The following is a 14,481-nucleotide window of genomic DNA, read 5'->3' on the forward strand; positions in this document are numbered from 1 at the left end:
GAATGCGGTCTATTTGGGTGCACCACAGAGTACAATCAAAGTCCTACAAACCGTTCAGAACTGCACAGCCCGACTTCTCATGGACGTCCCTAGACGCAGCACTGCCAAAGCGGCACTGCGACAGCTGCACTGGCTTCCAGTGCAGGAAAGGATTTGGTTCAAGGCCATGTGTATGGCCCACAAATCTATTACTGATAACGGCCCTGCTCTGTTACGTCCTATGTTCCATCAGTACAATAGCATTCGGCCTTTAAGATCGAACCACAAAAAACTGCTGACAGTCCCTAGGGTAAAACGGACACGTATGGGTGGATGTCGTTTTTCATTACATGCAGCGGAATTTTGGAATCAGCTCCCCGATGCTATCCGGCTCGAATCGAATCATCACACCTTCAGGAAATTGTTGAAGACCTTTCTTTTCCCTTGAATGATGAATTGCGATGTTGGTCTGAATGCGCTGGGATGCCTCCGGGTAGCCATGCGCAATACAAATGTGTATTCAATTCAATTCAATTCAAAAACCAATATGACACCTCTCTTGTGAAGGTGTCTCTCTGTGCTTCCCATGGTGCATCGCTTTTGTGAGGGATTTTTGCAGCTCTCCTTTGCCACGCAGTGGAAGGTCCTCTGGAAAGGTTGACTTGTCACCTTTCTGTATCTTATTGCTATATTTGTGTGTTAAACTGGTACTAATGAGGTGCAACTCATGCCCAGATAGTGTTAACAAGTGTAACAAGCATTTGCAATGCAACAGGACTTGCATTTAGGCAAGACCTATTGCATTGGAAACGGGAGTGCGGGCAAAAAGGCACGAACTGGAGTGCGGTGCAGGGGGGCGAGAAGTCACAGACTGCGGGGGGTGGGGGAGGGAGGCACGGAAAGAAAATAGTGTTGAAAATAAAGGGGCCAGTAGCCATGGAAGGGTACAAATGACGACATGGCCGTCATAAGGAGGGACTAACAAGCCTAAAACCAATCGGAAGGCAGCATTTAAGAAAAAAGCCAATGAAAAAGATGGGCGGAGAGTGAGCGGAGCTTAAACAAAGGTTCCACGCTCTATTGAATACAGTGGCGGTTTTTGCGTTAGGGCGGTGGGGCGTTGCCCCACTTATAAATGTTGCACCATTTTCAACTTTCAAACTTTTAAATTAGTACATATTTAAAAGTTTGAAAATTGAAATTCTTCTAAATTAATCAATAATTTAAACTGGCCTTCACGCGCGGCGGCGTCACGTGACACTGAACAGCGGCGCGCACTGGCAGGAAATATGATTGCGGACTCACTGTGTGGCTCAGTGGCTGTCTGTGGCACGACGGCAGTGCGCATTTTGGGTTTGACCGGCTGCCTTTACCCGGCCAGGAACCCAACATGGGCACAGTGGCTTTTCAGCAGAAACTGTATTTGTGAGTGGGGGCTGGCCTTAATAGCTGTCCCCAGTAGGCAAAAATGAGCGGCGACTTTGCCTGCTCACCCCAATCCTGGCGCTGCTCTCTACTCTGAGAGTAGAGAGCAGCGCCAGGACTGAGAGCAGCTTCCGCAGTGGCTGCTGCTGCGGCTCATGAAGAGCATGGTTGATTTGCCACAGACTGTAGTCTCTGGTCTTTTTCTCGCCAGTACGTTTCCAAGGTGGCTTGTAGGGTTTTAGTTCTGGCAGTTTTATTACTGGCATCATGCAAGCAGGGGCCACGGAAACCGCTGCCATTGAATAAAGAGCCACAGATGCCAGGGCACTACCATCAAAGCACGGACCCCGTATGCACAATAGTGCAACCACCACACTGGCCACAGGAATCAAAACTCTGCCATCAAAGCACATACGAGAGGCTCAGCACAGCTACCGGAGCACGTCACCACGAAGAATAGAACGGCCATCCATGTAAACCCTACAAAGCTACAAAGTCATCTGGTTGAAATGAACTGATTATGTTTTGAATACATAAAATATCACGGCCACTATTTTCATGCTTGCGTTATCTCATATTTTGAACTAAGCAGGCATTCCCATTTTAATCTTGGAGACTCTCTTAAGAGGCCGCTTAGCTGTGCAGCGTGATATTTAATAGGAAGATAACTGCCATATTGGCTTTTTACTCAGTAATGTTTTTTGTTTTTCTTCTGTTTCTGTAGTGTTGTGTTTCTCTCAGAATGAGGGCTCTTTGTCAAAGCGCCGGGACACTCCTAGGAGTAGCCGTGCGCTATAAAAGAGCATTTTTAACATAACATAACATAACATATATATTTATTGGGAGGCAAAGCCTAGATCAGAGAAAATTCCTGAGCACAGTAAACAAGGTTTCGAAATGACAATATTTTTTACTGGTTGCAAGTGCTAATTGCTAGCTTTTAGAAGGAATAGAACTAATCACCTGCTAGATTTACAGTTTTCAGGCTGAGACCTCAGGGTGCGGGCAATAAGAAAGGCTCGAGAGTGGCCTGTGCTGTGTGCCACACAATGTATTTTCGCCGGTGCGATGCTCATTGGTTTGTGGAGTGCTGTTTGTGCGTTGTGATGCACAATGTTGTCTCTTGCTATGAGCGATGCAGGTTATGCTCAGTGCTGTGCGTGAATGTGCTGCACAGTGCTATGATTCTGAATGCTGTTTGTAAATGTAATGGACTGCACTGCCAGTGCTTTGTGATGCTCACTGATTTTTGTGGACTGTGACGCACATTGGTGTGTCTGCTGTTTTATATATGGGTCTGCCTATGCTGTGTGTTCCACAGTGTCTTTTCTCCCGTGCGATACATGGGTGTATGTGGTGCACACTGATCCTTGTGTGTTGTGCCACACAATGTTGTCTTTTTTGTTTTGAGCGAAGTTTTAATGTTCGGTGCCATATGTGCTGTGTGCTGCACAGTGTTGGTTGTGCTGCGAGTCCAAATGTTGTTAGTAATTGTGATGGATGACACCGTCAGTGCTTTGTGATGCGCACTGATGTTTGTGCGTTGTGATGCACTGTGGTATTGGTGTTGTTTTATATACAGGGATGACTCTGTAGTGTGATGCAGTTTGCTTTTATTGTGTGATGCTCGGTGTGATGTGTAGTCTATAGTGAACAGTGTTTTTTTTTAATTATATGATACAAAGTACAATAAAATGTCTATTGTTTGTGTTGAGACGTGCATGGGTAGCTGTGGTATCTGCTGAATAGTGCTGTGAGTGATGTGTGAAGGACCATGTTGTGTGTGTACTCTTTGATACACAACATTAGTAATGAGTGTGATAAACAGTGCAGTTTGTTGTTAGGGTGCTTAGAGTAGTTTGTACTCTGTGATTGGCAACGCTATGGGATTGGCTGTGCTATTTGTCCTGCAGGATGCACAGTGCTGTTCACGCTGTGTGATGAAAAGTGTTGCTTGTTCTGTCCGATGTTATCGCAGCAAAGTTACATACAAGACCCATTCTGCCAAAATGTTAACTCCTCCTTCAGACTAGCACGATATGCAGATGTGCATAAGCCAAAGTTGAACATTTACAATTCTGCACAAATTTTAGGAAATGTGACCAGCACCACCACCTAAAATTCAATTCAATTGGTTGATCTCGAGGCCGGAGCCATGTGTGCTCAGTAAAAGAAGTAAATCTGAATTGTAGATCACCACTTCAGGGTCAAATGTTAGCCCTGTCTACCAATGACCTCTCTATTTTTACAACCTTTACCTGCCTAGACTCAGCTGCTCTGCAGACCTTAAAGGTGAGCGTTCCTAAATTCTTCTGCTATGAAGCAAAATACATTGACTGAATGTGTGCAGCAGATATCCAAAGAGACAGAAACCAAACCTCTTGCCCAACAAAGAGACCATGGTAAAGAAAAAAGCTTTTTCATATAAAATGTATTTACCTAAAAATTATTCAAGCATACTGATATGTTAAGGACTTTATTATTGATTCAGGCAATACAAATTTTCAACTGGAGCCCATAATACCAATCGTTTATTTTTATCTTTCAAAGTTATGGATTATAGCAGGAAAACCAATCAGTGGAACATTTAGCATTTTATGAACCTCTTCTTTTCTAAGGTCTTACTCCCAATAACAGTTTGCTCTGTTTGCCCTCGCAAGGAAGCATTTTCCAAACAAAGCAGTGTAACGTCCAAAAGACTAGAAAACCCTGCCCACCACAAACCATGTGCGGGCTTTCCTTTTGTTTCTACCATGCCTCCCTCCATATACAAAAGAAACACACACACTTCTGTGTGTGCACGGCTTTAAGTGGGATGAAAAAACTGGGGGGTCTCTCGTAGGGGCAGCCGATGTAATTATGAGCGTGGCTTAAAACTGTTAAGCTAAAAATCTGTACTTAGCATAGTGTGCTGCCCCACTGGTATTGTGCTTCTTCTGTCATTGCCTCCAGATATATAATACGAGTGACATTAAACCTACAACCATCCAGGACAATAGGTTTTGTCAATGGTTGTAAGTTGCACAAGATAAATAAGAACAAACTGCAGCAAGTTCATTATTATATAATGGCATTTTTTCTAACAATGCTAGCTTGGACATATTGGAAACTTTGCCCCTTCCTTGGTCAGATCACGCAGCTATCATCTTCATACTCTCCCAAATGCCTCAGAGCCAGGCTAATTTCAAGCGAAGGGAAAAGATTTCCATCCGGGTGTTGAAAAAGATAGATGGCACGAGATGGGCAATTTTCTGACCTTAAATACCCCCATTATTCCAGTTAATGTAGACAAGGCAGAGGAGACTTACTCTAGGTGGATTGTGAGCGCCTGCGACAAATTTGTGCCGGTAAAACTCATTACTCCCAGGCGTGCTCAGCCCTCTGCCCTGTGGTTCTCAGATACTCTGCAAAAGCATAAAACATGCTGCAAGAGACTGGAGAAGATATAGAGGAATGGGTATAGTACCAAGAATAAAGAAAAATATAAAGACAGCCTCACCATCTATAAGAAATTAATATTAGAGACCAAAAAAGCCTATTTCGATGAGCAGATAAAGAAGGCTAACTCATCCTCCAGAGAATTGTTTAGGACTGTCTCGGAGCTGATGATCCCTACCAGACCTATTACACACATTAGTCCAGCCTTGTGTGAATCATTAGCTGCCTTTTTTCGGAATAAGGTGGAAGGGATTTTCTCCTCCTTCTCTAATGCTCAAAAGGAGGCGGGAGAGGCAGCCTTCAGCCCCGATTTAAGGGTGAGGTTGGCCTCAGATAGATTAGAGGGTTTTAGTCCGCTACAGACTGCCGAGGTTATAAGTCTACGGAGGGCGGCTCGGTCGGGTTCTCCCAGTGATCCCTGCCCGGCTGCAGTACTTAAAAACTGTCCCGAGGTCATTGCAGCCACATTTACCCCCCTGTTTAACACCATCATAGATTTGGGTGAATATCCAAGGAGGTGGAAATCCGCCTCTATACTTCCTTTAATTAAAAAAAACTATTTGGACAAAAACGATCCTAAAAGCTTCAGACCCATTTCCCAACTCCTGTTCTCGGCTAAAATTTTGGAGAAGGCCATAAATAGGCAGCTCAGCTCTTTTTTTCAGAGGAATAAGGCACTCGACCCCACGCAGTTCGGGTTTTGTGCAGGTCATAGCACGGAGCGGGCCCTGATTAAGGCCACGGAGGAGGTCAGAGCGGTGGTTGATCAGGGAGGGGTGGCTGTCCTGATTTTGCTGGATCTGTCGGCTGCCTTCGGCACGGTCCATCACTGGGTGCTGATGGACCGTTTTTCGAAGGCAGGGGTGAAGGGCATCGCCTGGAGCCTCCTGAAATCTTTTTGGACCGACAGAATCCAAACAGTAGACCTGGGGCTGGACAAATGTAAACCTTTTGCCATCCCATGTGGGGTGCCACAGGGGTCTTCCCTGAGCCCCACGCTTTTTAATGTCTATGTTAGTCCATTGGAGGCTTTGATAAGATCTTTTGGTCTGCAACCTACATCCTACGCTGATGACACACAAATTGTGTTATCCATACAGCGAGGGTCCCAAGTGGATATGGGCTCAAGGTGCCATGGCTGTCTGAAAGACATTGCTGGCTGGATGGCCTCCAACTGCCTTAAACTGAATGCAGGGAAGACCAAGGTCATTATATTTGGGAATAACCCCAACATCTGGACACCGGATATGTGGCCTGAAGACATGGGAAAGCTACCAGTTCCCACTGGGAAGGCAAAAAATTTGGGCGTGATCATGGATCAGAATCTCGATTTTGGGGATCAGGTTAGTAGAGTGGTTTCGACCTGCTTCTACATCCTGAGGATATTGAGAAAAATTAAAGTTTTTCTTCAAGCCGACGGTTTCAGGACAGCAGTCTCAGCCCTTATTCTGTTGCGCTTGGACTACTGTAACAGTTTGTAATTAAATCTGACAAAAAAACATCTGTACAGATTACAGTTGGTACAAAACCCTAGGTTTGCCTCAATGCGAGAGGGACTCAGGCAACTGCACTGGTTGCCTGTAACAAGACGAGCACAATTTAAAGCTCTGTGCACTGTCTTCAAAGCAATGAGGGGCAGTGGCCCAGAGTTTTTGGGTAGGTGCTTTGAATGGTACGTTCCTGGAAGAGCATTGCGCTCCTCTGAAGGCAGACTAGTTGCGGTGCCCCGAATAAAAAAAGGCCAGTTGGGGAGGAAACAGCTTTTCTTACTGTGCAGCAAATGCCTGGAATAGCCTGCCGGCGCATCTCAGGAATGCCTCGGAGCTCCTCTCTTTTAGAAAGTGGTTGAAGAAATGGTTATTTAGGGAGTTGTGCTCCGGTGAGTCAGAGTGTAGCGCCAGGACACCCTTGGAAATCAGTGCACTTTATAAGCTTCCAAATTTTTTTTTAAATATACAATGAAAACATAGGTGGTTCAGAGATGTGTTACAGGTGGGAAATACTTAGAGGGCCCATTTCCGTTGGTTGTATGTGCTTGGCTTGATGGTCATTTTGCAAGCAGACCAGTTTGAGGATTGAGTACATTTTTCATTTGATTCTAATGTTTTCTTCACACTTGTGCTTCAAAATGCTATATTTGGACCCCCCTTTTTTCAACAATTAACAGTAAATATGTGGTGTAAAACCGACCATTTAAATCCATTTTTTTAAAATGTTCTTGCGGGGGAGAACCCCCCGCACCCTACTTTTGCAGTTCGGGCTAGCTCGCTTCGCTCTTAGGGTACAACATTTTTCGCCCCACCACTTTCAAAATCCACCAGCCACCAATGATACTGCATGCCTCGCAAAGCGAGCAGTGCATGCGCTGCAACGCTAGGCTCAACCTAAAAATGACACAAAAAATTAAGAAATACTATCACAAAATGTGGTGCATAATGCCACATAATTTACTCAACTCTGCAGCATATTTAACTCTCCATTGCCGCATAATTCCAGTGCCCTGCTATTTCCAAAGTTCCTATCCATGTTGTGCCTTTTCTGTGTGAATTAAGCTTTCAATGATTCTGCTTGTCTTATGCCTGTTCTATGTCTGAAGGAAGCCTGCACAGCTGTGACCTCTTCCATGCCTGTTTTGCATCAGGGAAGCTTGGAGTTTAACCCTGTGTCCTGTTCCTCTCCTGTGAAAAGGAATCTTACACTGGTGTTGCCTGTGCTGTACCCATTTTCAATGAGGGAACCTTGCATTTCTTTTCCTAATGCACATTTGGGAGGGGGGAGTGTGTGTTTGTGCGCATGTGCAGGGGAGTGTGTGTTTGGAAAGGTTACAGTACTGCTACCTGCACAGTATCTGTTGTGCACTTGTGAGTCAAGGTTACTCTGCTCCTGCTAAATTTAGGAAATTCACCTTTTCTGAGTGGTCACTCCTAATTTTCTAACTTTATCTGGACTCTGTATTTTTGCTGGATGTAGAACTTTAAACTTCCTAACTACTGGTAATATGCCAATACCCCTTCTTTAGACATGGTCAAATTGGCATACTCCTCATTAGAATATTTAACTTGCATGTAAGTCCCTAGTATTTTATACAAATTGTACCCAAGGACCAGGAAGCTAAAAGCTACTAGTGGACGGCAGCACCTATTGTGACACCCACTAGTGGCATTTGAAACGTACTGCAACTTGCCAAAAGAACCCAATTTTGACAGGTGGAAGACTTCCTTTTACATATTAATAAATCACCCCAATGTAGCCTTGTAGCCCAGAAGGCAGGGTATTTGACATAAAAAAGAAAGACGTGTAGGAATTTAATGTTGACATGTCCTCACGGTTAATAGCACCCTTAAAGCTATTTTCACTATCGCAGGCATAGCTGTCCTATGTAGAAAACCAGAGTACAGATTAAACCACTATAATAATACTAATAATACACATTTGTAAAGCGCGAACAATCACCCGTAAGGGTCTCTAGGCGCTGGGGGCCGTTGGGAAGATTAAGCAAGCAATTGTCCAGAGTCACATGGTGCTGGGTTAACCTGCCGCCGGTGCCGGGGATCGAACCGTGAACCCCCGGGTTCCGGAATAAGTCACCCTGGCCGCTGCGCAACACCTCTTCCAGTACTGTATCTCCGGAATTGGAGCAGCTAGAAAAAAAAATTTACAACTATTTTTAATAGTTATAAAAAATCCAATTGAGTGGTGAAGTCTGATGTTTTACAAATATTAAGAAAAGGTGCATTTTAGAAAGCGACCTTTTCCCTGTCTGAAGATCATGGAGGTTATTGATTGCTTCTCCAGCTTTCCCCAATCAGTAATCTGCCTTAAATAGGTGTGAAATGCCTCCCACGAGGAAAAAATAGTCTGGACAGAATAGGTAGAGATGACTCCTCTGAACTCCACAGACCAGGTAGGGTGGGGGCTTTGGGTATCTTTTTTGATACAACAGTGTCAAACCCAGTTTGAGTCTCAAAACCTGCTTGAAAGGTCTTCTGGGTTCACATGCAACACTTGGGGCTCACTTGAAAGGGAGAGAACAGGATGCCAAGACAATTCTTGAGTATCCACTGTCTGGCTGCGGAAGGACTCTGCTTTTGTCCTGCCAGACTTCTGTCTCTGGGTTTGTTGTGGGTACAGTACCTGCCTCAAACTGGATTTTAGTGTTAGGAGGACACTCCACCCTCCCCCCACACACCCAGCCCTCACAGCCCACATTTAGGGTGGGCGAAGACTTTCGCCATCTTGAAAATGCCCTTCCACGTTGCAATTTGGGCCCTGTTTGCAGCAAAGGAAAACAGGAACTACTGAAAAGGTGGGTAGAGTTGGTCCTGGGAGTATCTGGAAACAGGCTAAGTCATAGCAGTTAGTGTATGATAGGAAAACTGCACTGAAATCAAACACACATTGACAGGTTGAGTCAGCGTTGAATCTCACAATCTAGTCACTAATATGTATAGTTGTAAAATATGGGTCTTGAAAAGACCAAAGCGGCTTTGGAATATTGGTTGTACTACTAAACCAAACCATTTGATCTTGAGCAAACAATATTTTTTCGAGGAAATGAACATCAAGGACATAATCCCATGACAGGCCTCTAAATTGGTTTTCATTCGAACAGGATTATGATTGCATCATATTTTCAAGGTTAAATGGATGATACTTCACAAATGACCACATGACTCCCACAGTTCCTGATTAATGCAACAGTGCTGTCTTTGCAATTACATTATCATCACATTCAACTTCCAGGACAGCATTCGTAGAGGAAACGAGATTCCAAAGAATCCTGAAGTCACAAAGTCGTATTTTTCTTTCTTACAGGCAGTACCATTGATCAGACAGGTAGTGCTTAAAAGGGGACACTATGATATTTAGTCTCCATGGGTGGTAACGCAATTCAATTAGTTGGCTAATATAAAGGTTTTAGGGTGGTCGCTAGAGGGCTTAGTATCTTATCAATGAGATGCTCTCACTCCTGTTTATGAGTATCTCTAAGCATAAGAGTTTTGCTAAAGTAGCTTATTCGTGGCACCTTTGATGCTGCAGGTCCTCCCTTCCAGTAACCATGTCAACAAATGCTGACCTCTCACATGCATCAGGTGTTGCACTCACTGTCAGGACTCGGACATGCTAAGCGACTTCCAAGCCCAACCCAAACCTTTGGCTCTAATCTCTCTGCCTGATGTGAATTTTGAGAAGAATAATTTTTCTTCTCAAATGGCTGCACAAGTCAAATCATTTGAGTTATCTTCTGACAAGCAAAAGGTTGAAAAATTGGTATTCTTGTTACTGCTGGTGTGCGGCATGCGGCAGATTCTGGCATGCATGGGACTTGCAGGGACTAGGTTATGGACTGTACTCGTCCAAAAGGTTGCAGGAGCTGCATTGACAGAAAGGCAAGAAAAGTGGTACACACCTCTGGACCATTAGGTAAAGGAGGACCCCATTTGCTCCACACTTCAATTTCTGACAAAATGAGATGTTAGTAAGGAAGGGGTTTGCTTAGCTATGAGGACATTTACTGTGTGGAGGTCTGTACAAAAAGGACTATCTTGTTACAGGAAGTATAATGTATTCCAGTAGGGAATGCTAATACAAGATTTGTGTAATGTGTCTCAAGACTTTGTAATAAATGATCACAATTGAGGACCCATAATTAGTGATATTTTACAGTCAATACAAGGAACTAAAATCTTTACAAAATGGTATCTTCGTTGTACCTATCACGTGTTAAGAATATGAAAAGGAGGCGAGTGAAAGTCAGCTTTCTGTACACCTTTGGGACATTACAAAGACATGGTAATGCCCCTATGCTTTTCAATGCACCTTCTAGTTTTCAAAGGCTTATGGAAACAGTTTTTTTCTGATATGCTTAACTTGTGTCAACACATGATTCCTCAGGGACTTGCTCGCCGACAGAATGTTCCACCTCCAGGCACAAAGTCTGAATACTGTTACGGCACACATTATTGATGTGGTCAGGTGAGGGGAAGGGTGTTGGGCTGGGAACTGTGGGGAGGGCGTCATGCAAGAAATGTACAAGATCTTCGTAATTAATCTCCACAATGGTCTCTCTATACCCACCAGGGTTTAATCATCTATATACAAAATAATCACCTGAAACCTGCACCACAGACTCCTACGATGAGGATGGAGTTTTCTCCGTCTAATACAATGGTCAATGTTACCACTCGATATTCATTCCTACTGTTCACTATGTAACTAGATACTATTCCCTTCCCACATAGCTGGTCAAACACATGCCTTGAGTTGACCTTTGTATGAATTCTATAAAACAGGATATGTTATTTGTAGGATGTTCTGATAGTCTCTTTTATGTCTAAAGAAATCAAATAGTCTTTTCAGAGCTTCTCATATTTAACATCTGCAATAATGCGGGACCAGCCTCGCAACAAATGTATACTGATGTTTCAAAGGTTCCAAAAATTAACCGTCGAAACTCTGAACGTTCTTACTGTCAGAGATTGGGCCAATCTTGACTTTGTCTGTGTTCACTGATTGTAGCCTCCCAATCTGACATCAGCGTTTCCACTGCAATGTAGACAGTGATCTGATGTCTGAACTCGCCGGAGGCACCGGACATGCACACACGCTCTTGGAACAGTTTCAAGTTTCTTTATTTTTTGCATTTTGTATAGTTAATTAAAACCATTGCAATATTAATGCTTAAAACAAAAAAATTACATTTTCAACAGTCAGTGTGGTTTCATCCATCTTTGCTGCCTTTTTAGGTCGAGCCCAGAGCAGCGCATGCACTGCTCTAGGAAAACGACCTCTTGGAATCAATCTGTACTTTTCACACACTTGTGCGTGTGGTTTTTTTGTGCATTTTTCCTATTGGGCAAAGGTGGGTGCTTGTCCCACCTTTCTCACCAAATGTATCCGCCCAGGCCTAGTGCTTGCAGTTACGAGCCAGGGCGCGCAGTGTGCCATCTGTTATGTCTCAGATGTCACACTCGCACGCACGCACCACGCATGTTGGTGACTTGTTTTCCTCGAGTGTACTTTCTGCTCTATGCCTTCTTGGTTCCCTAGGCTCGTTTTACTGGCAAAAGGACTTATCCCAGGATCGTAGATATCGGCCGATGTCTGAGTTGATTGTGTAACTTCCCCAATGACTTTTTGCCACCACGATGCAACCCTCTGCCCGAGTACTCGGTATCTCCTGGACGACCGCCAATGGGAAGCCTCCTCTATGCAGGCACTCTCTGGGCTCCTTCTGATCGTACTGAGCGCTTCAGCTTCGAGGCGCTGACTGCTCGTCCCTTCTAGTTTTTGGGGCAGGTCCTGAGATCGAATCAGATTACGTACCTTTAACTCTGCCCAGGGCACACCATGTAAGGTCTGATCATGATGCGTGTGCAGGTAGTACAGCTAGAAAGACAACTTGTTTGTCGATTTTAACTTGTACGCTTCAGACGGCACAGGCTCATTCACTGAATTGTCTGGTGCCATAAACAATCTTCAGGCAATCTTCAGATAAAACCCAAAGGTAGAAAATTCTTTACAATATAAAATCAGAATTGTAATCACAATGAATGTCATTAGGTAGCTGGAAACTGTTTGTTACTCCTTAGCACACGTTTTGGTATTAAGTGATATTGTTAAATACAAGTGTTTCCACAATACAGTTCATCCATCAGAAAATAAAATGTCTTAATCCTTTTGTTCAGGGTTTGTCGCTGTTTATTGAAGGAGACGTCACAGCCAACACGTGTTTCGTCGTACTGGGGAATGTAACCCCCGACTTTTTCAAGGCTATTCTCCGTTGCTGTTTCACGTTGTTAGTTGAGGTGATACTTCCAACCCTCAAGGGGTTCTGCCTCGCATAAGATGCAGCGTCCGACGCTGCATCTTATGCGAGGCAGACGGGACGGATTTACTCCCGGTAGAAGACGACGAGAAGATAGTGAACCATTATTTTGGTCACCACATTACCAAAGCTTGAATAGCACCCACGATATCCACACCAGAACCCCTTGAGGGTTGGAAGTATCACCTCAACTAACAACGGGAAACAGCAACGGAGAATAGCCTTGAAAAAGTCGGGGGTTACATTCCCCAGTACGACGAAACACGTGTTGGCTGTGACGTCTCCTTCAATAAACAGCGACAAACCCTGAACAAAAGGATTAAGACATTTTATTTTCTGATGGATGAACTGTATTGTGGAAACACTTGTATTTAACAATATCACTTAATACCAAAACGTGTGCTAAGGAGTAACAAACATTTTGTGGCATCGCCTAACTAGAAGAGGGAAGTGGTTCTCTTCTCCTTGTAGCACCGTGTGAAAATTGGAATCCATTTACTTACAAGAAAAGTGCACATCTCCCTGTAGCGCCGGCAACCTAGTATAATTACCACTATTCTAGTAGCTGGAAACTGTAAATTGCAGTCTCATATTTTTTAGCTCCAGCCATGTATTCCCTTTTATCAAGTCATATTTGGAACAGGAACACAATCAAGACTGCATCTTCAAGCAGAAAAGAATAGCGAGCAGACGGTCAAGGACGGGTCTCGTTTTTATACACGAGCCCCTCTCAACGTAACCATCACACTCGCGTAACTGAGAAAAGGAAGTTTCTGGCATGCATCCGTTCTCCTGCAGTGTAAACAGCCTGGGACAACGCAACAGAAGCATTTACTGTCCCGGTGATTGTTCTGTGTTCCCAATCAACGTCTAAAGAGTATTAAAGCAAAAATAAAGAATAAACATAATGTCATTAAAAAAGAACAGTCTTGTGCAATACTTCTTGCATCATGGTACCCGCATTAGTACCAGCTGTTCTCCCTTTTCAAAGTGTAGCGTTTACACACAGCAGGCATCTTGCTACTGGCTGGTAAACACACTGCCATAAATATAACTGACAAAAACAGCTATATTTTTAATGGGAGAAATATAAAGTGTTGAAAAATATTACATCACGTGCAGAAATGTTGTCCTGATTATTAACATTTTTAAAGAAATTTTTCTGCACTTTAAATTTCTCCCATTTAAAAAAATAGTTGAATGTTTGTGTTGTACATGTAACGGTTCCACATTCTAAAGGGTGTTCAGTCATTATGGGAACCATTGGCACTTACAGTAAGATGGCTGATTTGAGTCCATTACCTAAGAGACAGTGCAAGTATTTCTACAAGATAGTTTTCGTCTCCATGTGTTACTCCAGAATATCATTTTGGATCAGGAAACCCAGCAGAACTCCTTATTTTGGAAAACCTTATGTAGAGGGACAGGAATAAAACAAGCAATGTGATGAGGGTACCAGCAACAGAAGAACGGACAGAAAGAGCGCATAAATCAAGTTTTAGAGCACTATCTGCAATATTTTTCCAATACCACTTAAGATGGAAAGCACAATACCAATTATGGAGTATACTTATTACAATGCTGTGCATACTGCCACAGAGGTTTCCCCCTTCTTTTGTATGTATGGTATACAACCTTATGCCTTCGCCCTTTAAAATAAAGGACAACTCAGTTCTTGCAGCTTCTGCACTTTTCTTTCCACCTTAATAAAATTGGGAGGACTTATCTGTAAATTCAAAGGTCTCCAAGTGTTGTATTCAAGAGATGGCTAATTAGAAAAGACAGGCAGCCCAAGAATATAAGAGTGGGGA

This window comes from Lissotriton helveticus, chromosome 1_1 (assembly GCF_964261635.1).
Source record: "Lissotriton helveticus chromosome 1_1, aLisHel1.1, whole genome shotgun sequence".
NCBI lineage: Eukaryota > Metazoa > Chordata > Amphibia > Caudata > Salamandridae > Lissotriton > Lissotriton helveticus.